Here is a 23,485-nt window from a genome sequence, read left to right on the forward strand (position 1 = left end):
GGGTTCTATTTCGGCCTTAGAAATTAATGGAACTAAAAAACCATCTGTTTGGTTAAAGAACCAAAAAAACTTTCAATTCTCATTTAATTTGAAAACATGTTAAACCATGAAATCGCAACCATTTAACTATTTGAAATATATGTTCAGAACACCATAAACCCTCTAGTATCTTTCCAACACAATTTTTTTGGTAAATTTCTAAGAGTCTCACAGTAAACTTTAATTTATATCTCTACCTTTGCAAGCTATTGAACTGGGAACATATTAATTCCGAGCATTGACTTATAAAGGAAAACAAAGCAAACATCTATTAAATGAAAATACATACCCAATGAGGAGCAGTCTAAGGCATATTAACAGTGACTCTATGCTTTAGTGCTTTCTGCAAATACAATTTTTTGTTTAGTAATGTCAAGAGAGACACTTTGAAGATATTGACTCAAGGCACAGAATATCCCTTAGCTCACATATTTGGCTTTTCGATTTCCCCTGGTGTTCTTTTCCTACGCATATTTGCATTCCACCAAAATGAAATTATTTTCATGATTTCACATCTTCCTCCTATTCAACCAGCAGGATCTGATGAACAACAGACTGTAAGCTCATCCTCTAGACTGTAAGTTCATTGTGGGCAGGGAGTGTATCTGTTATATTGTTACACTGTACTCTCCTAAGTCCTTCATATTCATTCATTCATTCATTCAATCGTATTTATTGAGCGCTTACTGTTTGCAGAGCACTGTACTAAGTGATTGGGAAGTACAAGTTGGCAACATATAGAGACGGTCCCTACCCAACAGCGGGTTCACAGTCTAGAAGGGGGAGACAGACAACAAAACAAAACATATTAACAAAATAAAATAAATAGAATAAATATGTACAAGTAAAATTAGTAATAAATACATACAAACATATATACATATATACAGGTGCTGCGGGGAGGGGAAGGAGGTAAGGTGGGGGGGTGGGGGGGGAGAGGAAGGAGGGGGCTCAGTCTGGTCATATGGTGCTGTGCACACGGTAAGTGTGCAATAAATGCGATTGAACGATAAAGAGTACACAAATCTGTGTCAACGGACATCACTTTCCTCATGCTGTCGTTTACACAAGAAAGGAAAACATTTTTATTCTGCCCTACCCAACCCAGTATTCTATCCCAGAAAGTGGCAACCGAATTCTCAGGGGAATAGGGTGAAGCTGTCCTTTTAGAAATACCCTTTTACAGTTATGGATAGACCCGCTAATATCCCTAACGCTTCCCCTATTGACTCATAGTGGCTTCCTAGCTCATAGATTTCTCTTAAAGCCCCTCAATCAATCAATCAATCATATTTGTTGAGCGCATACTGTGTGCACAGCACTGTGCTAAGCACTTGGGAAAGTACAATATAACCGAGTTGGTAGACATGTTCCCTGCCCGCAATGAGCTTACAGTTAACCGAATGATATTTTTGGCCTGGATCGTTTCCTGTGATAACACATTCCATAACCACCCCCGGTCCTTTTGTTTGTTTAGACTCAAGCAACTACAAGGTCAGGGGGAATTCACTGCTATGTTGTTGCAGGATTTGCAAACAGCAATTTGCTAACTTGGGTAGCACATGTACTAAAATTGGAACGATACAGAGAAGGGTAGCACGGTACCTGCGCAAGTATGACACACAAATTCGTGAAGCAGTCCACATCAATCTATGGAAAGCCAGTGTGGCCTAGTGGAAAGACCACGGGCCTGAGAGTCAGAGGACCTGGGTTCTAATCCTGGCTCCGCTACTTGTCTGCTGTGTGACCTGGACAACTCAACTTCTCTGGGCCTTAGTTACTCATCTGTAAAACGGGGATTAGGACTTTTAGACTGTGAGCCCACTGTTGGGTAGGGACTGTCTCTATATGTTCCCAACTTGTACTTCCCAAGCGCTTAGTACAGTGCTCTGCACAAAGTAAGTGCTCAATAAATACGATTGATTGATTGATTGACTGTGAGCCCCATGTGGGCCACAGATGGTCTCCAACCTTGTATCTTACCCAGCGCTTAGTATAGTGCCTGGCACATAGTAAGCGCTTAACAATTATCATTGTTTTAAAAAAAGTAATCATAGTAGTAATAAGTCTCTGCTAGTGGCCTAAGGAAAGAGCACGTATGCCACTGGGAGTCAGGGCACCTGGGTTCTAGTCTCCCTCTGTCACTTGCTTGCTGTGTGCCCTTGGATAAATCACCCAATTCCCCAGAAGCCTGGAGTTGCCACCCTCTTCCCATTCATTCATTCATTCATTCAATCAATCAATCGTATTTATTAAGCACTTACTGTGTGCAGAGCACTGTACTAAGTGCTTGGGAAAGTAAAATACAACAATAAACAGACACATTCCCTGTCCACAATGAGCTTACAGTCTAGCGGGGGGAGACGGACATAAATACAAATACATACATTACAGATATATACATAAGTGCTTTGGGACTGGGAAGGGGGAAGAACAAAGGGAGCAAGTCAAGGCAGCGCAGAAGGGAGTGGGAGAAGAGGAAGGGGGGTGCCTAGTCTGGGAAGACCTTCAAATAAGGGTTACAAGAGAGGGAGAGTAATTGTCTGGCAGATTTGAGGAGGGAGGGTGTTCCAGGCCACAGGCAGGACGTGGGCCAGGGGTCGGCCGCGAGATAGGCAAAAGCGAGGCACAGCGAGAAGGTTAACACTAGAGGAGTGAAGTGTGCAGCCTGGGATGTAGAAGGAGAGTAGTGAGGTGAGGTAGGAGGGGACAAGGTGGTGGGGTGCTTTAAAGTCAACGGTGAGGAGTTTTTGTTTGATGTGGAGGTGGATGGGCTACCACTGGAGTTTTTTGAGGAGCGGGGCGACATCAATCAATCAATCAATCGTATTTATTGAGCGCTTACTGTGTGCAGAGCACTGTACTAAGTGCTTGAGAAGTACAAGTTGGCAACATATAGAGACGGTCCCTACCCAACAGTGGGCTCACAGTCTAAAACAGGGAGACGGAGAACATGTTCTGAATGCTTTTGTAGAAAAATGATCCAGATAGAGTGAAGTATGGACTGAAATGGGAAGAGACAGGAGGCTGGGAGGTCTGGGATAGGATGAGTGATTGTATTAACATGGTAGCAGTTTTGGATGGAGAAGAAAGGGTGGACTTTAGTGAATGCCAGCATTCTTTTATTTTACTTTTATTTTATAAATGGTATTTATTTATTATGTGCCAGGCACTATGTGAAGCACGGGGTAGATACAAGCTAATCAGGTTGGACACAGTCTGAGTCCCACAAGGGACTCACAGTCTTAATCTCCATTTTACAGATGAGGTAACTGAGGCACAGAGAAGTTAAGTGACTTGCCCCAGGTCACACAGCACACAAGTGGCAGAGGCAGGATTCTCTGATTCTCAGGCTTGTATTCTTTTCCCTAGGCCATGCTGCTTCTCATTCAGAGTGAAATTCACAGTGAATCAATCAGGCTACTTATTAAGGGCTCACTCTGTGCAGAGCAGTTAATCAGCCAGTCAACAGTATTTATTGAGCGCTGTGTGCAGAGCACTGTACTAAGCGCTTGGAGAAAGTAACAGGCCTTCTCCGCCCACAACGTCCTTACAGTCTAGAGCTAAGTGCTCCCAGGAGCACCATAATTAGCTCTTGGGAGAGTTCGACAAAAAGCTCTTTGTGGGCAGGGAACGTGTCTACCAACTGTGTTACACTGTACTCTCCCGAGCGCTTAGTACCATGCTCTGTATGCAGTAAGCTTCTGTAACAGAAGCAGCATGGCTCAGTGGAAAGAGCCCGGGCTTTGGAGTCAGAGGTCATGGGTTTAAACCCCGGCTCCGCCAACTGTCAGCTGTGTGACTTTGGGCAAGTTACTTAACTTCTCTGTGCCTCAGTTCTCTCATCTGGAAAATGGGGATGAAAACTGTGAGCCCCTCGTGAGACAACCTGATCTCCTTGTAACCTCCCGAGTGCTTAGAACAGTGCTTTCCACATAGTAAGCATTTAATAAATGCCATTATTATTATTATTATTCTTATTACTCAACAGATACTATTGATTGAACTGGTCGATACAATTCTTGCCCTCAAGGAGCTTAAAATCTAGTAGAGCTTCCAGTCCTCTTGAGAACCAGAGATTGGAAAGCTATGGTCCTTGAGGTTCCAGACGTCACCATCATCAATCATCAATCGTATTTATTGAGCGCTTACTGTGTGCAGAGCACTGTACCTCCCCACCCATTCTCTCTACTCGTAAATCCCTATCCTCCACTCTCACCAATTCCCTAAACTCTCCGCCTGCAGCTCTGCACACACTCAGTTTTCTCCCCTCCAATACCGCTCCATCCCTCCTGCTGGCCCCTCCCCAGTCCCCCATCCCATGACACCAACAAGATGCAGCCTGTGGGGCTCCCGCTCCATCATGGGCAAAAACTTCCCTTCGCTCTCAACTTCTGGGAAGCAGCATGATCTAGTGGAAAGAGCATGGATATGGGAGTCAGAGGATCAATCAATCAATCGTATTTATTGAGCGCTTACTGTGTGCAGAGCACTGTACTAAGCGCTTGGGAAGTACAAGTTGGCAACATATAGAGACAGTCCCTACCCAACAGTGGGCTCACAGTCTAGAAGGGGGAGACAGAGAACAAAACCAAACATACTAACAAAATAAAATAAATGGAATAGATATGTACAAGTAAAATAAATAAATAAATAAATAGAGTAATAAATATGTACAAACATATATACATATATACAGGTGCTGTGGGGAAGGGAAGGAGGTAAGATGGGGGGATGGAGAGGGGGATGAGGGGGAGAGGAAGGAAGGGGCTCAGTCTGGGAAGGCCTCCTGGAGGAGGTGAGCTCTCAGTAGGGCCTTGAAGGAAGGAAGAGGCCTTGAAGGGAGGAAGACTATGAGGTCCATGTGTGGGACAGGGACTGTGTCCAAGCTGACTCCAGTGCTTTGTACAGTGCTCGGCACACAGTAACTGCTTAATAAAAGCCATAATTATTATTTTTCCTGAAAATAATAATAATGATGATATTTCTTAAGAGCTTACTATGTGCCAGGCACTATACTAAGCGCCAGGGTGGAGACAAACAAATAGGGTTGGATGCAGCCCCTGTCCCATGTGGGGCTCACAGTCTCAATCCCCATTTTCCAGATGAGGTAACTGAGGCCCAAAGAAGTGAAGTGACTTGCCCAAGGTCACACAGCAGACGAATGACAGAGCCAGGATTAGAACCTATGACCCTTTGACTCCCAGGGCCACGCTGTATCCACTAGGCCATGCCACTTCTCTAAACCAGCCACTGTTCCTCCTCACCTTTACCAATATCTGGCTATTCGAGACCCACACTGTCTCTTCTGCTGCTGTCTCTCAAGGGAGGCCTCACCTTCTCCCACTCCCCCCTGACTCACTGGAACCAGGAGAGATGGGCCAGATTACAAAAGGACACCAACATATCCTCTGCCTGCTGAGCAAAAGTGGGGCCACCTAAAGAAAAACAGAGAGACTCTTCAAAGCACCTGGGTTCTACTCCCAGCTATGTCCCTTGCTTGCTGTGTGATCTTGGGCAAGTCACTTCACTTCTCTGTGCCTGAGGTTCCTCATCTGCAAAATGGGGATTCGACACCTGTTCTCCCTCCTAATCCAACAAGCAATTGTACTTAACGAGTGCTTACCGTGTGCAGAGCACTGTAGTAAGCACTTTTTTTAATGGCATTTATTAAGCGCTTACTATGTGCAAAGCACTGTTCTAAGTGCTGGGGTAGTTACAAGGTGATCAAGTTGTCCCTCATGGGGCTCACAGTCTTCATCCCCATTTTACAGATGAGGGAACTGAGGCCCAGAGAAGTTAAGTGACTTGCCCAAAGTCACACAGCTGACAAGTGGTTGAGCTGAGATTTGAACCCATGACCTCTGACTCCAAAGCCCGGGCTCTTTCCACTGCACCACACTGCTTCCCAAAGCACTTGGAAGAGTACAATTTAACAGAGGTGGTAGACACGTTCCTTGCCCACAGTGAGCTTACAGTCTAGAGGGGGAGAAGTAGCGTGGCTCAGTGGAAAGAGCCCGGGCTTTGGAATCAGGCGTCATGGGTTCAAATCCCAGCTCTGCCAATTGTCAGCTGTGTGACTTTGGGCAAGTCACTTAACTTCTCCGTGCCTCAGTTCCCTCGTCTGTAAAATGGGGATTAAGACTGTGAGCCGCCCATGGGACAACCTGATCTCCCTGTAACCTCCCCAGTGCTTAGAACAGTGCTTGGCACATAGTAAGCACTTAATAAATGCCATTTTTATTATTACATTAATATAATTTCATAAACTACAGATATGTACATAATTGCAGTAGGGTTGAGGGAAGGGTGAATAAAGGGTGCAAATCCAAGTGCAAAGGCGATGCAGAAGGGAGTGGGAGAAGAGAAAATGAGGGCAGGCCTTTTGGAGGAGATGTGCTTTCAATAAGGCTTTGAAGGTGGGGAGAGTGATCGTCTGTCACATACAGAGAGGGAGGGTAATGCAGGCCAGAAGTAGGACGTGGAAGAGAGTTTGGTGGCGAGACAGAAAAGATAGAGGCACAGTAATAATAATAATAATAATGGCATTCATTCATTCATTCAATCGTATTTATTGAACGCTTACTGTGTGCAGAGCACTGTACTAAGCTCTTGGGAAGTACAAGTTGGCAACATACAGAGACGGTCCCTACCCAACAACAGGCTCACAGTCTAGAAGGGGGAGACAGACAACAAAACAAAACATGTAGACAGGTGTCAAGTCATCAGAACAAATAGCATTAAAGCTAAATGCACATCATTAACAAAATAAATAGAATAGAATAGTAAATATGTACAAGTAAAATAAATAGAGTGATAAATCTGTACACACTTACTATGTGCAGAGCACTGTTCTAAGTGCTGGGGTAGATATATGGTCATCAGGGTGTCCCACGTGGGGTTCACAGTCTCAATCCCCACTTTACAGATGAGGGAACTGAGGCCCAGAGAAGGGAAGTGGCTCGCCCCAGGTCACACAGCTGACAAGTGGCAGAGATGGGATTAGAACTCATGACCTCTGACTCCCAAGCCCGGGCTCTTGCCACGGAGCCCGGGTTGGCATTAGAGGAACAGAGTGTGAGGGCTGAGTTGTAGAAGGAAATCAGGGAGGTAATGTAAGAGGTTGCAAGGTATTTTAAAGATAATGGCAAGGCTTAGACTGTGAGCCCCAAATAGGACCAGATGATCTTCGCCTAGTACAGTGCTTGGCACATAGTAAACACTCAACAAAAACTACAATTATTATTACTACTGAGAAGCAGCATGGCTCCGTGGAAAGAACCTGGGCTTTGGAGTCAGAGGTCATGGGTTCAAATCCCGGCTCCACCAACTGTTAGCTGTGTGACTTTGGGCAAGTCACTTCACTTCTCTGGGCCTCAGTCACTTCACCTGTAAAATGGGGATTAAAACTGTGAGCCCCCCAGGGGACAACCTGATCACCTTGTAACCTCCCCAGTGCTTAGAACAGTGCTTTGCATGTAGTAAGCGCTTAACAAATACCATCATTATTATTAATAAATCAATAGAAATCAGTGCTGACAGCTGAAAAGCAATGTCCTCTCCATCAGTACCCCATCCGTGCCATCCCTCACCTCCTGCCAACTGCCTCAACCCCCCCCCACTACAATTACTCCTGCCCCCTGGCTCCCACTTTGAATTTTTGGAATGAACGTGATGCCTTTCTCATCTTCATATTCTCTTTCTCCCCTCAGGGATTTCAACAACCATGTGGCCGTTTCTAATGACCTCCAGTGCCTGCTTCCTCTCACTTAATTCCACCAGCCTCCTGCCCCACCCCACCTCACCCGGTCACCCAGTCTGACCAATTCTGGTCCTCACCATTGCAGTCATGGAACATGTTTAAACATTAAACATCCTTAACGTTTAGTTTGAGAACAGGCTTTAGACACAAGATGTGATTGTTTCTAATCACATCAACTTTGACTGTGAGCACTGTGTGGGACAGAAACTGAGTCTGATTTGATTATCTTGCATCTACCCCAGTACTCAGCACAGTGCTTGGCACCTAGTCTATCTCACCGCTTCCCAAGTACAGTGTACACTGCAGTGTACAGTACACTGTACTGTACAGTACAGTACACTGTACTTCCCAAGTACAGTGCTCTGCACACAGTAAGTGCTCAATAAATACGATTGATTGATTGATTGATCCACCCTCTGGCCTGGAACTCCCTCCCTCTCTTTTTTTTTAATAGTATTTGTTAAGCGCTTACTCTGTTCCAGGCACTGAACTAAGCATTGGGGTGGATACAAGGAAATTGGGTTGGACCCAGGCCCTGTCCCACATGGGGCTCACAGTCTCAATCCCCATTTTCCAGATGAGGTAACTGAGGTGAAGAGAGTAATAAAAATAATAATAATAATAATAATAATAATAATAGTAATGGCATTTGTTAAGCACTTACTTTGTGCAAAGCACCGTTCTAATCAGGTTGATCAGGTTGTCCCCTGGGGGGCTCACAGTCTTAATCCCCATTTTCCAGATGAGGTAACTGAGGCACAGAGAAGTTAAGTGACTTGCCCAAAGTCACACAGCTGACAACTGGCGGAGCAGGGATTTGAACCCATGACCTCTGACTCCCAAGCCCAGGCTCTTTCCATTGAGCCACGCTGCTTCTTTGAGAAGTGGAGTGACTTGCCCGAAGTCACACAGCAGACAAGTGGCAGAGCTGGGATTAGAACCCAGGACCTTCTGACTCTCAGGCCCGTGCCCTATCCACCATGCCATGCTGCTGAAAGCCTTGTTAAAACTGTATCTCCTCCATGAAGCCCTCCCTGATTAAGCCCTATTTTCCCCTATTTTCTCTCTCTTCCATGTCACTTATAGATTTGGATCGGTAACCTCTATCTGGATCAGCACCTCATATCTGTCATTTATTTAATTTCTATTTCTTTTCTTATACTTATGCCCATCTCCCATTTTAGACTGCAAGCTCCCTAAGAACTGGGAATGTCTGTACCAATCCTGTTGCACTGTACTCTCCCAAGAGCTTAATACAGTGCCCCGCACATAGAAAGTGCTCGATAAATCCTACTGATTGATCGTTTGACGGGTCAGTCATTACCTGACTTCTGCCCTGGTGCTCTGTGGAGGGTCGATGAGGCTACTGAGTCAGGGAGGAAGGTTTGCTGCCGTTGCCTCGAAACAGGCCCAAACCGACAGGGACAAAATGCAGCAAACAAACTTGGGCCCAAGTTTCTGCTCTGAGCAGGAAAAGGGCCTGGGAAAGCTGGATTCTGGACTGAGGGAGCACTGGGAAGTGGACAGGGCGAGAGGGTGCTGTGGGGCCTGGGTGGTCCCTGCTGGTCTGGGGGCTGGGCACGGCAGGATTTGGCCATTGGCAATTGGGGGGGCAGCTCTGATGTCTCCCGGTCTTCAGGTTGGGGGAGTCTGTCAGTTACTTCAGTCAGTTAAGTCGTCCCCAGTAAGATGTTTAATAGCAAGGAAAAGCTAAGAATGTTTAGATGGTAGGTCCTTAACTAAATTGCACTGTGATAATAATAATGACAGTTTTTGTTAAGCGCTTACTTTGTGCCGAGAACTGTCTAAGTGCTGGGTTAGATATAAGGTTATCAGATTGCCCCACGTGGGGCTCATAGTCTTAATCCCCATTTTATAGACAAGGAAACTGAGGCACAGAGAAGAAAATAAATTCTATTTATTTTGTTAATGATGTGCATATAGCTATAATTCTATTTGTTCTGACAATTTTGACACCTGTCTACATGTTTTGTTTTGCTGTCTCCCCCTTCTAGACTGTGAGCCAGTTGTTGGTTAGGGACCGTCTCTATATGTTGCCAACTTGTACTTCCCAAGCGCTTAGTACAGTGCTCTGCACACAGTAAGCACTCAATAAATATGATTGAATGAATGAATGAACTAAAGAGACCATTTGGCTGTAAAGTTCTTGAGGCTTGGGAATCATATCTTTTAACTTCCACTGTACACTCCCAAACTATGAGGACAGCACAGTGTACACAGTAGGAACTCAATAAACAGTCCTCTAGATGTTAAGATTTTTGTGGGCAGGGAATGTGCCTATTATATTGTATTTTCCCAAGTGCTTAATACAGTACCCTACACACAGTAAGCGCTCAATACGATTGAATGAATGAATAAATGACTAAGTACTTGGCTGTCTAAGGTGGGTGTCTGGGATAGCTGCTACCACCCTGTCCCTCAAAGCATCTTTTGGAGGTCTCTGATGAAGGCAGATTATTGGCCAGTGAATCCTTGCCAGGATGGCCTTACTTAAGATCTTAATATCTTAAGATCGTACGCTTACAGAAGCAACGTGGCTTGGTGGAAAGAGCACAGGTTTGGGAGTAGAGGTCATGGGTTCTAATCCGGCTCCACCACCTGTCAGCTGTGTGAGCTCGGGCAAGTCAATTCACTTCTCTGTGCCTCAGTTACCTCATCTGTAAAATGGGGATTGAGACTGTGAGCCCACATAGGACAACCTGATTACTTTGTACCTACCCCAACAATCAATCAATCAATTGTATTTATTGAGCGCTTATTGTGTGTAGAGAACTGTACTAAGCGCTTGGGAAGTACAAGTTGGCAACATATAGAGACAACACAGAATAGTGCTTGGCACATAGTAAGCGCTTAACAAATACCACCATTATTATTATTATTATTATTATTATTATTATTATTATTATGTTTTCATATATTCAAGATGGCAAGGACTGCAGGTCATTCACTAGTGCTTTCTGCCAGGATCAGAGACCCACTGACAGTGTCATCTCCCAACCTGAATACTGTGGCACATCAAATCAATTTATTTAGTAATAATGGTATTTGTTAAGTGCTTACTATGTACTGGACACTGTACTAAGCACTGGAGAGGACACAAGCAAATCGAGTCGGACACAGTCCCTGTCCCACGTGGGGCTCACAGTCTCAATCCCCATTTTACAGATGAGGTAACAGGCACAGAGAAGTGAAGTGACTTGCCCACGGTCACCCAGCAGACAAGTGACAGAGCCAGAATTAGAACCCATGACCTTCTGATTCCTGGGCCTGTGCTCCATCCATTACACCGTGCTATTTCAACTGAATAATCCAAATAGACCGGGTGACCTGCTCCAAAGTGAATCGTCTTCCACCCCCAAAACACACTCACACATACACACACACACACTCCCACTCTCTCACAGCATAAATGATAGATATGAGTGACATTTTAAGTGAATGTTCTCTTCCTGGCCAAACTGGGACAACAACCAGCCAATCGATTCTAAAAACCGGGGTAGCTATTTCTTTTTAAAATGACCTAAAAAAATTCACTTCTCTAGGACGATTCAAACAGTCAGTCCCTCTTGGCGGCCGCGTAGCACTGCTGATTACCTCCCTTTCACCCTTGCAGGACACCGGGAGACGTTTATTATCCAGCTTCCTGAAATCTGAAGCAAATCAATCAACCCCCCGCTTCCTATTTTGATAGCAGCCCCATGGGTGATGTTTGAAAAGGTCAGTTAATCATGTTAAGGAGGAGAAGGAGGAGTCCCAAAGAGCTTTCCAGCTTCCCAAAGGGCAAGCAAATGCTGAGGAATGTGTGCTGTGACCCCTCCTCCCTACCCCCCCCCCCAAAAAAAAACCCTAAAATTATCTTAGATTGTCTTCAAATAGTTACTCTTCGGAAGATTGGGTCAGTAGATGTGATTCCTAAAATCCAAATGGAGCCTCCTGTTTTCTTTTCCAGGACAGTAGTAGCTTCAATGACAAAGCAGGGATTTGGATGTATCTCAATTATTTAGGAAAGCAGGGAAGACAGTGCTCTTTCATGTCCACATGCAGGCAGTTCAAACTGAATTACATTAAATTAAAAAGTAGTCTGATTTTACACACTGGAAAACGTTTGGAAATGCACCACAGAATATGTTTCCAGATTATTATGCTTCCAGCTTTTAAGAAAACCCTGTTCTTTTTTATATCATTGTCATTATAATTGGTAATAATAATAATAATTTTGATTCTTTGTAGCTTTGAAGTGAGAAACCCAAAAGGATGCTAATTATGTAGCTGTCTCTTCAAAAGTAGCTTTATTTGTGTGGTGGCACAGGAGAGGGTGATACAAATCTGCCCAGCTGACAACTTCATCATCTAGTAGACCACAAGAACTGTTACCTAGGCAAGACTTCCTGTTCCCATTGTTCTGACAAATTGTACCAAGAATTTAATGAAAAACGGAGAAATGGAATGAAAAAGCAGTTGGAAAAAAAACCCTCTCTAAAAAGGGGGTGAAGGTACAAACGATTTTACATCAGGACACAATTACTTCCCATGAAAAAGAAATGCGGTATGTGCTTCATGAAATGTTATTTGTTATTGTCTTTTTTGTAAATCCATCATCTCTGGGGAGGAAATTTAAATGAACAACCACAAACATAGAGCAATACTGCCCTGTCCTGTTTCTAAATTGAGGTCGGAGGCCTAAAACGAGGACTTTTCTCTGCTTAAATTAGGTGGGGCAGACGTCAGTGGAAAAGGGAACCAACTGGCCGGACGAGAGGTTAGCCAGATTCCTCCTCTCCACTCTGCTTGTTCATTCCCACCACCTGCCTAAAGCGGTAGGAAACCCACGTGGCCTAGTGGAAAGACCCTGGGCCTGGGAGCCTGAGATCCTGGGTTCTAATCCTGGCTCCATCTTTGGCCTGCTGTATGACCTTGGGTAAGTCACTTCACTTCTCTGGGCCTCCGTTTCCTTATTCGTAAACTGGGAATTCAATTCCTGGTCTCCCACCTACTTAGACTGGGAACCCAATACAGCACGGGGACTGCGTCCAACTTAATTATCTTGTATCTACTCCAGGGCCTGGTACAGTGACTGCCGCAGAGTGAGCGCTTTACAAATACAATTATGCTTATTTATTATTTTATTCAGGAAGCAGAGGAAGGGCCAGCAAAAGAGATAGAGAAGGATCAGCCAGTGAGATAAGAACAGGACGAGGAGAGGACAGTGTCAGTAAAACCGACATTAGATAGTGTTTCTGGGAGAAGGGAATGTCGAAGACAGCCGAAAGGTCAAGGAAGATTGAGATAGGGTAGATTCTGTGAGATATTACAGGAGAAGGTCAAGGGTGACCTTGGAGAGAGAGATTTCAGTGATGTGAAGAAGATGGAACTGGACTGAAGGAGGACAAAAAGGGTGCTCTCTGTGGCCAGGGAACACGTCTACTAACTCTTTTATATTGTACTCTCCCAAGTTTAGTACAGTACTCTGTACACAGTAAGTGCTCAATAAATACCACTGATTAAGTTGGAGAGGAAGTGAAGGCGGCATCGAGGATTATGGCCAGGAGCAGGAGCATTAATGCCGCCAGTCTAATAATTCCCCTCACCTGAGTCTCCGGGGACCAAACAGCTGAGGGCCAAGGAGTGAAAAATTCCTCTATCTGTCTTTGTGTTAGGAAAAACCACTCCAGGCCTAGTAGGATGTTCTGCTGCATGTCTGGAAGACCTGGACCAAAAGTCATATTTGGTTTCTTGAGAAATTTCATCAGCAGCGCCTGAAAGCTGCACTCACCATCAAATGGCAAAACAGGATAACAGCAAAAGCCCCACAGAGTACATGGAGGAACCATGTACTGGTTGTCCTCCTGGACATCCAACCTCTAGACTGTATACTTGTTATGGGCAGGGAACATGTCTGCTTATTCTGTTGAACTGTACTCTCCCAAGTGCTTAGAACAGTGCTCTGCACAGACTAAGTGCTCAATAAATACCACTGATTAATCCAACCTAATGGCTAGGGCTGGACCAGCTCAGCTCCCAACCTTTCCTTCTAGTGACTCGCCCTGGGCTGTTCACCCATGAATTGGTCCAGGACCCCTCTTGCCACTGCTGCTATTTCAACCTCCGCAATTCCCTGGGGGTGACAAAATTGACACGTTTACCACCCCTGGGTGAAGAAGTGTTTCCAGTTGTGTGATTTAACGCTACCATCCTCAAACTTGGTGGGTGTCCCCTCGAAGGAGTACCCGCAATGAGGCAAGCGCTTAGTACAGTGCTCTGCACACAGTAAGCGCTCAATAAATATGATTGATGATGATGATGATGAGGCTCCCTAAACCTCTTTCGGTTCTCGAGCCGGGAAGCAATGCTCAACATGGCCCAGCTTCAGTGGGTGGGGCATGGGAGGAGAATGGGGATCAGTGGTGTACTCGAGCTGCTGCTGAAAGGTGAACTCAGACGGGGTATATGCAAGGCAGAGCCGAAGAACATCCCACAGACAGAATGAAGCACAGATTACAACAACATGGTCTTGTGGAGGGAGCAGAAGGCAGATTAGCCTGGCATATAGCGATCAGAAGAAAGGTTGCTCTTGTTGAGCAGAGACTTCGAGAAATTTGGGACAATAAGAAGCAGATCAGAAAACAGCTACACACAAGGGGAAAATGCCTCAGAACCACAAAGGACGACTGTCTCAATGTCTCAAGGGAAAAGTGCCTCAGAGCTACAAGGGGCAAATGTCTCAGTGCCACAAGGGGCAAAAGCCTCAGAGCCACAAGGGGCAAATGCTTGAATGACACAAAGAATAATCTTCAATGACACAAAGAATAATCTTCACTTAATGACAGTATAAAAATGGATTTTCTGCCCCTCCAGGGTATTTTCAACATTATCTGCATACATGAACAAGATTTACCAAGTTTGCTTATCTTGCCGTGTGTGTGTGTTTCCCAGCACAAGGTTAGCTCACATTAAACTCATGACCTGAAAATTTCATAGACTGTGAGCCCCTCGAGGGATAGAGTGCATGTTTCATTCCCACGAGGGATAGGGTCCATGTTTGATTACTAACCTGGCTTCATAAATATTACTACTACATCCACTTGGGCACCTAAAGCTGAAAAATAGGACACCCCAGAAGAGAAGTATCTAGTCCCCTCTCCATTCCACAAGAATACCGCAGATCCAAAGGCACTGTTCTATTTGGGTCATTGGAGTAATTTAATTATTGGCAGATAATTACAAAACACAAAAAGCTTTAAATGACTGATATGCAGGAAGTGTCAATATTTCATTATGGTGTCACCGACACAGAGTAAGACTTCAAGCCGGGAAGTGGGAGCAAGCGGGAGTAAAAATAGCGGTCAGCCTTAAGGGAGAAATGGCCGAAGAAATGGCCCTCGTGGTCAGGGAAGGGTGGCCAGAAGATGGTGGGAGATGGGAGGCTTTGGGACGAGTTGGGGTGAGGAGAGAGGCAGGGGAATGAAAGATCTGGCAGGGGGCAGGGACGAGGAGCGCCTTTGAAGGTACGAGGAACCCATGGGGAAGGTACAGGAAAGAAGCAGGAGATAGAGGCTCACTAGAGTCGGTCCAACTGAGGAGGTGTTCCAAGAAGGGATGACAGGGTCTGGGTAGCACAGAGGCTGGGAGGAATTAAGGGGAGCACCAGAACTTCGCTTGGCCTTTGGGGACAGGGGCCTGGCTTCGGGCCCTGAAGCCCCCTCCTCTCTCTCTCTCTGCCTCTCTCTCTCTGTTTCTCTGTCTCTGCTTCCCTGTTTGTCTCTGTTTCTCTTTCTGTCTCTGCCTGTTTGTCTCTCTCTCTATGTCTCTGTCTGTTTCTCTGCCCTCTCTCTCTCTCTCTCTCTCTCTCTCTCTCTCCATTTCTCTATTTCTTCCTCTCTTTCTCTGTCTGTTTCTCTGCCCCCTCTCTGTTTCTCCCTCTCTCTCTCCATTTCTCTATTTCTTCCTCTCTCTCTGTCTCTCTCTTTCTCTGTCTCCATTTCTATTTATTTTATTTTGTTAATATGTTTGGTTTTGTTCTCTGTCTCCTCCTTCTAGACTGTAAGCCCACTGTTGGGTAGGGACCGTCTCTATATGTTGCCAACTTGTACTTCCCAAGCACTTAGTACAGTGCTCTGCACACAGTAAGCGCTCAATAAATACGATTGATTGATTGGGAAACTTACACACCTATTGGGGGCCCGGATCTGCTCTCGAGACTCCCTGAAACAGCTTGGCTGGAACTGCTGGAGCTTGAGAAGGAAAAGGTGGTGGAAGGGGCTCTGGCTTTCTTTCGCCCACTCAGCCGCTCGCTCTGGCTGGTCGTATGACCCTGCCCGTCCCGCTCCTACCTGGCATTGGCCCAACAGGCTGTTTGAGGAAGAAAATACCAAGGAGCAACTTCATTTGACGTCATGGACCGAACACCCTGGACTCTTTAGGAAAGCAAGATTTTCACTGACTCTAATGTGAATTTAGCCTGAGTGCAGAAAGATCCTCTACACTTACAAAAAAAAACAAACAAAAAAACAAAAAAGGAACCACCTCAGGAGAGGGGAACCATCATCTTTTATATGGCTTGCACTTCAACTTAGTCATAATGTGAACTTCTTTAATATAAAACAAATGGAGGCAGAATTGTCATCAATTGCTTAAAATTACAATCAATTTCATTATTATCAAGAACAACAATAATAACAATGATAATGCTTGTTATGGGCTTACTATATTCCAAGCACTGGACGAAGTGCTGGAGCAAATACCCAGTAATCAGGTCAGACTCAGTCCCTGTCCCATATGTGCCTCTCAGCCTAAGCAGGAGGGAGAACAGGAATTGACTCCTCATTTTACACATGAGGAAACTATGGCACAGAGAACTAAAGTGACTTGCCCAAAGTCACACAGCAGACAAGTAGGATTAGAACCCAGGTCCTTAGACTCCCAGGGCCGTGCTCATTTCACTAGGCCACTCTGCTTCTCAATTAATTATTAATCCATAATACGTAATAGAAAAGACTGTATTCCCAATTACAATTGCCGGAATTTCAGCTACTTTAACAGTAACTAAATTGTTAATGTATTAAATTATATACGTAATGTCACCATGGAATAATCTTTTTTTTCCATTTTAACAAGAAAAGATACTAGATCTTAATGAATATATTTTGAAGCCAAGTACTACTTTCTAATCAAAATTGTGCCAGATTTCCCCATGCAAGTCAACACTATTTGCTAGTACGCCTTTCAACCTCTTTTAAAACAACTACTTTTAAGTAAATTCTTGAAGAATGCAGTGATCATCTAAAGTGACCATCCTCTTTACCGAGGTGAACACATGCCTTTCTTCATTTTATTTAATTTTGTTTTAGTCTATTCCCACCATCCCAGAGCATAACAACGTCAGTGATGTCATTATTAGAACTCAGAAGTCCTTGCTCATACCATTACTGAATAAATGATAATAATTACTATTATTATGAATAATATTGGTATTTGTTATGTCCCTACTATGTGTCAGGAACTGTACTAAGCTTTGGGGTGGATACAGGCAAATCAGTTTAGGCATAGTCCCTGTTCCTCGTGGGGCTCACAATCTCAACCCCCATTTTACAATTGAGGTAACTGAGGTACACAGAAGTAAAGTGATTTGCCCAAGGTCACATGACAGACAAGTGGCCGAGCCGGGATTAGAACCCATGACTTCTGACTCTCAGGCCCGTGCTCTAACCATTATGCCACACTCCCTCATCTAATAATAATAATAATAATAATAATAATGGCATTTATTAAGCGCGTACTACATGCAAAGCACTGTTCTAAGCACTGGGAAGGTTACAAGGTGATCAGGTTGTCCCACGGGGGGCTCACAGTCTTAATCCCCATTTGACAGATGAGGTAACTGAGGCACAGAGAAGTTAAGCGACTTGCCCAAAGTCACACAGCTGACAAGTGGCGGAGCCGGGATTTGAACCCATGACCTCTGACTCCAAAACCCGTGCTCTTTTCCACTGCCTCCAGCTATAATTCTCACAGCATGAACCCATACATCTGGGTCCGCAAGTCTACTGTCTTTAACCCACTGCCCCCATTTTTTCCCCTCACATCCTCCCTTCTCTCCTACCACCCTCAGTTCTGCCAAACCATGTCCCTCTCTTCCTTCCGAGCTTTTTTAATGAGCCTCCAAGGGGCCTTCGACGACTCATACATACCTACACCTTCCCGGTAAGCTTCCCCTTCAACCTCCTTAGCACTCCAGGAGTGATTTGCCTACTGAATTTGGTTGTTTATTTAGCTGCCCACTTTGATTTTTATCCCTCCCGTCTTTGCTCTTACCCGCCTACCCACTGCGGGCAATTTTTGTCGCTCTGGGTACTTATCAAACAGTCACTTTTACGGAGTGATTACTTTGTACAGAGCTCTGTACTAAGCGCTTGGAAGGGCACAATGTAACAGAGTTAGTAGACAGGTTCCCTGTGCACATCACTATATAAGCCAAGCACTGTACTAAGCGCTAGGGTAGATACAAGATAATCAGGTCCCATATGGGGCTCACAGCCTAAGTGGGAAGGGGAACAGGGACTGAACCCCCATTTTGCAGTTGAGGGAACTGAGGCAGAGAAGGTAAATGACTTGCCCAAGGTTCCTCAGCAGACAATGACCGAGCTGGGGTTAGAACCCAGGTCCCCCGACTCCCAGCCCTGTGTTATTTCCACCAGGCCACGCTGCTTTATGTCCCCCAGCAGATCAAAAGCACCTTGAGTAATAATAATAATAATGTTGGTATTTGTTAAGTGCTTACTATGTACCAAGCACTGTTCTAAGCACTGGGGTAGATACAAGGTGATCAGGTTGTCCCATGTGGGGCTCACAGTCTTAATCCCCATTTTACAGATGGGTAACTGAGGCACAGAGAAGTTAAGCGACTTGCCCAAAGTCACACAGCTGACAATTGGCAGAGCCGGGGTTTGAACCCATGACCTCTGACTCGTGTTCTTTCCACTGAGCCACGCTGCTTCTCAGGAACTGCCTCTTTCGTACCTATACTGTATGTTTCCAACTGCCTGCCGGAGTGCTCTGCACATAGTAGATGTTCAATAAATGCAGCTCAGGATTGTCTGCCTGGCCTCCATCCAGCCCCACCCGCTTCACAGTTCAAAGCCACGTTTTAAGTGAGTCAGATTTCTTCCCAGGGATGTGGCCCTCTTAACTACGCTTTTGACCTTGAGTACGCAGAGCCTGAAAATGAAATCAAAACTTAAACATCTTATTGGGGGAATTTGAAAATCTTCTAGCCTCCTGCCTGTTCACTTGAAAACACCTGAAAACTTACAAGCGGTTAAAACTGAGCCTTAGCATGGGCTTTATATTGGGGTGAACAGCAAGCAAAGAGTGAGGAAAAAAAGGCAAAATCTTTCCAGGTGTTGCCCAGGTTTGAGACAGGGGAAGCAGTGTGGCCAAGGGGCAGAGCACCAGTCTAGAAGCCGGAGGACCCGACTTTAAGTCCCAGTTGGGCTGTTAACCTGCCGTGTGACCGTGGGCGAGTCACTTAACTTCCCTGTACTTCTGCTTCCCAATCTGTAAAACGGGGATACCACCTCTCATCTCTCCCTACCCCACAGGGTTGTTGTGAGGGTTGAAATGAACTAATTAATGTGCGAGTGCTTAGGTAGTAAAAGAACTATAGAATACCAAGGTCTTTCCCTCGAGACTGTAAGCCCATTGTGGGCAGGGAATGTGTCTGTTTATTGTTGTATTGTACTCTCCCAAGTGATTAGTACAGTGCTCTGCATACAGTAAGCGCTCAATAAGTACAACTGAAAGAATGAATGAAAGATGAACCCTTTGAGAGGACCCCGGAGCTGCGCCAAGCCCCCTGGATATGTGGTATTTGTTAAGTGCTTAATAGGTGCCAAGCACTGTACTGAGCATAGGGTAGATACAGGATAACTGGGCCCCAAAAAGGGCTCACAGTCTAAATAGGAGGGAGAACAGGTAATGAATTCCCATTCTGCAGATGAGAGAACCGAGTCCCAGAGAAGTTGGGACATGCCCAGGATCACACAGCATGCAGAGTTTGGATTAGAACCCAGGTCCTCTGACTCGCAGGCCCTCCACTGACTGAAATTACTGAATCATTCTTTTGTGGCTTGGAAAAGTCAAGTCCTTTCAGACAATTACTTCCCCATTGGGAAAGTACATTTGCTTCAGGGTCCAACATGGTTTGGTTCTTCATCTCATATCTTCAAGTTCAAATTCAAGAGTTAACTGCCCTAAGGTCCCTTCAAAATCTGCTCCACATTCTGATCAATGTGACACAAGAAATGTTTCCTCGGTTTAATTTCGTTCCATTATTCACGCCCTGCCCACCCCTGGATCGCCCTAAGCAATTTCTATTTCTCGGTACTAATACGGTTATCATGTCTCTTTTACTTCTTGTTTTTATCAAACTACATTAATTTAGTCCTTCTGATATTCTCAATTGTGGTTCTTAATCGCCTTGGTCACACATGGCATTGTGAAACTAACAGTAGTAATAAAATTCTGGTTAATGATAAGTACTATTAGTCTGTTCGCATTTTAAAATGCAGTGCATGGAAAATAGCATTTGCTCAAGGAAAACATTTTTAATAAGACTCCAATAGCAAACAGTCAGGCAGGTAACACAAAGCCCCGAGGCTGAAAGACAGTCAGCTTATATGTGCTACATTTCCATTATAATTTCCTGTCCTGTCGGAACAGTCGTAATTCAGGCCCTTCAGTATATATACAATAGCATGTGGGCTTCGAAAAGGTTTATCCGGCCACTACAAGTATTTCTGTCACTTTGACATTTGACTGACTCCTTTCAGCTTATGTGGGAAATATTCCTACTTCAAGATTCTTGCTCAGGACCAAGTATCTAAACAAGTCTCTAAGAAGTATCTGAGAAGCAGCATGGCCTAGTGGATAGAGTATGGGCCTGAGAGTCAGAAGGACCTGGGTTCTAATTCTGGCTTGGCTATTTGTTTGCTGTGGGATCTGGGGCATGTCGCTTCACTTCTCTGTACCTCAGTAATCCTATCTGTCAAAACAGGGATAAAGACTGCGAGACCCTTGTGGGACATGGATTGGGTCCAACATGATTAGCTTAGATCTAACCTAGTGCTTAGTACCTGGAATATAGTCAGAGCTTAACCAATACCATAAAAAGATTTTATAAAAAAGAAAAGTCAAAGAAAACGTTCTGGGAACCGATGGACTTGGCAAACACCTCCCAAACATTCAACAGGGCCATCTTAAACCTAAAGTAACTATATTCAAACTCTTGTTTTTATTCCCAAACCACTTCCCAATTAACAGTAGTGTTGTAATTAATCAATGGTATTTATTGAGCACTTACTCTGCGCAGATCACTGTACTACACATGAGAGAATTCAAAAGCACATCTCCTTCAAGAGGCCTTCCCTAACTAAGCCCTCATTTCCTCTTCTCCCACTCCCTTCTGTGTCACCCTTGCACTGGGATTTTCACCCCTTATTCACCCCCACCCTCAGCTCCCAGACTCTTATGTATATATCCATAATTTTTTATTGATATCAATGTCTGTCTCCCCCTCCAGATTGTGGTGGGCAGGGAATGTGTCTACCAACTCTTAAGTAGTGTACTCCCCCAAGCACTTTGGACAGTGCTCTGCACACAGTAAGCGCTCAAAAAACACAATTGATTAGTGATTCGATACAATAGAGTTGGTAAACACAATCCCTGTCCTTCAAGGAGCATAACATGGTCATTTTACTTATCTCCTCTTGAATGAATTTCCACCCTGTTGCTTGGAAAGAAAGGGTAGTTACTCTTACTAACCAAGCAATCAATAGTATTAATCGCATATTACCGGGTAGGGACGTTGGCCACTCCCATCACAAGCAGGGGTATACCTCAGTCTAATCACAAAGACTTGAGAAGCAAGAGCCTATGTGAAGGATTTCTTTTTTTAATGGTATCTGTTAAGCGCTTACTATGTGCCAGGCACGGTTGTAAGCGATGGGGTAGATACAAAGTAATCTGGTGGGACATGGTCTCTGTCCTACATGAGGTTCACAGCCTTAAACCCCATTTTACAGATGAGTTAACTGAGGCACAGAGAAGTGAAGTGATTTACCCAAGGTCACACAGCTGGCAAGTGGCAGAGCTGGGATTAGAACCCAAGTTCTTCTGACTCCTAGACTACTAGGCTCAGGGTGACTGGCAAGCTGGGGTTCAGAGTCCAATGAGCAAGTAGGCAGGGAGGATCACACTTGCTTCCACATTGACTTAAATGCCATGAATAGGGTTTTATCTGAGTAGACTTGCTCCCCACCAACGGGGCTGGATGACCTATGGCTTAGTCCGATTAATTCAAAACATTTTCCTTCACTTTTTTTCCCCCTTTGGATTGCTTTTCATCAGGACAACATGCTCAATGGAAATCCTCCAATGAGGAGGGATTATTATCATTATTACTGCATTCATTAAGCGCTTACTATGTGTCAAGCACCATTCGAAATGCTGGGGGAGATACAAGTTTATCAGGACACAATACCTGTCCCACTGGAGCTCACAGTCTAAGCAGGAGTAATACTGATCTACCCATATTCTCCCATCAGCACAATGGGGAAGGAGGTTATAAGAAGCAGCGTGGCCTAGGCGAAAGAGCCCGGGCTTGGGAGTCAGAGGACCTGGATTCTGATCCCGGCTCTGCCACTTGCCTGCTGCTTGTCCTTGGGCAAGCCATTGAACTTCTTTGTGCCTCAATTATCTCATCTGTAAAATGGAGATTAAGACCATGAGCCTCACGTGGGACAGAGACTGTGTCCTGCTCAATTATCTTATATCTACACCAGCACTTAGTACAATACCTGGCACACAGTAAGCACTTAAATACCCAAAAAACCCAAAAAACAATTATCTAGCATCATAAGTACTGTGCCTGGCATATAGTAAGCACTTCAATATCAAAAAAACCCAAAACAACCCCCCAAAATCCCCTGCTTATTGTGACGATTAATTTAGCAAGAATTCATTGGGAAAAGGGAGAAGGAGGCTGGGAAGGAGACTGGAAAAAATGCTGGCGTCCTTTCTTTACGTAGAGCCTCCTAAATGGGCTTGCCCTGGCTCATAAACAGGGTGGGTAGAGGCAGGGAGGAGGAGGAGGAGAGGGTGACCAACATGTCTTGATAAGTTGCTCACAGAGGACAGAGTTACAAATAGAGCAGGTTCCCTTTGCTATACAAGTCTTCTAACAACTGGTCATGACTCCACGAGCTTTGTTTACCTTCATAAAAACATAAGCCTCAGTATGCTGAGTGAGTTCCCATGGTTCAGCTAACCCAGTCTCCTGTCTTTGAGGTACCATCAAATCCATCAATCCATAGGATTCATTGAGCACTGTAGAGCACTCTACTAAGTGCTTAGGAGTGTGCAATGCTATAGAGATAGTAGCCACAATCCCTGAACACAGGAGGTAACAGTCTAGAGGGCAGGCAGACATTTTAATAAATTACAGATATGTACATAGTCTAGTCCCTTAGAGAACTTATTCACTCCCATGGCTTCGGCTTCCATCTCTATGCAGATGGTTCTCAAATCGATCTTTCCAGCCCCGATCTCTTTCCTCCTCTGTGATCTTGCATTTCTTCCCGACTTTAGGACATCTCTTCTTGGATGTCC

General features: G+C 44.8%; 1 protein-coding gene and 1 non-coding gene across 2 annotated transcripts in view; one reads left to right on the plus strand and one right to left on the minus strand.

The window, feature by feature from the left end:
• WDR25 (WD repeat domain 25) overlaps nt 1–23,485 on the minus strand; it is a 155,209-nt gene that overhangs the window by 88,887 nt on the left and 42,837 nt on the right. The gene's annotated exons all lie outside the window — the stretch shown is intronic.
• Nucleotides 1,583–1,689, plus strand: LOC119933752. The gene has a single exon (XR_005452630.1). It is a non-coding gene; the product is annotated as a U6 spliceosomal RNA (small nuclear RNA).

This window comes from Tachyglossus aculeatus, chromosome 1 (assembly GCF_015852505.1).
Source record: "Tachyglossus aculeatus isolate mTacAcu1 chromosome 1, mTacAcu1.pri, whole genome shotgun sequence".
NCBI classification, from domain to species: Eukaryota; Metazoa; Chordata; class Mammalia; order Monotremata; family Tachyglossidae; genus Tachyglossus; species Tachyglossus aculeatus.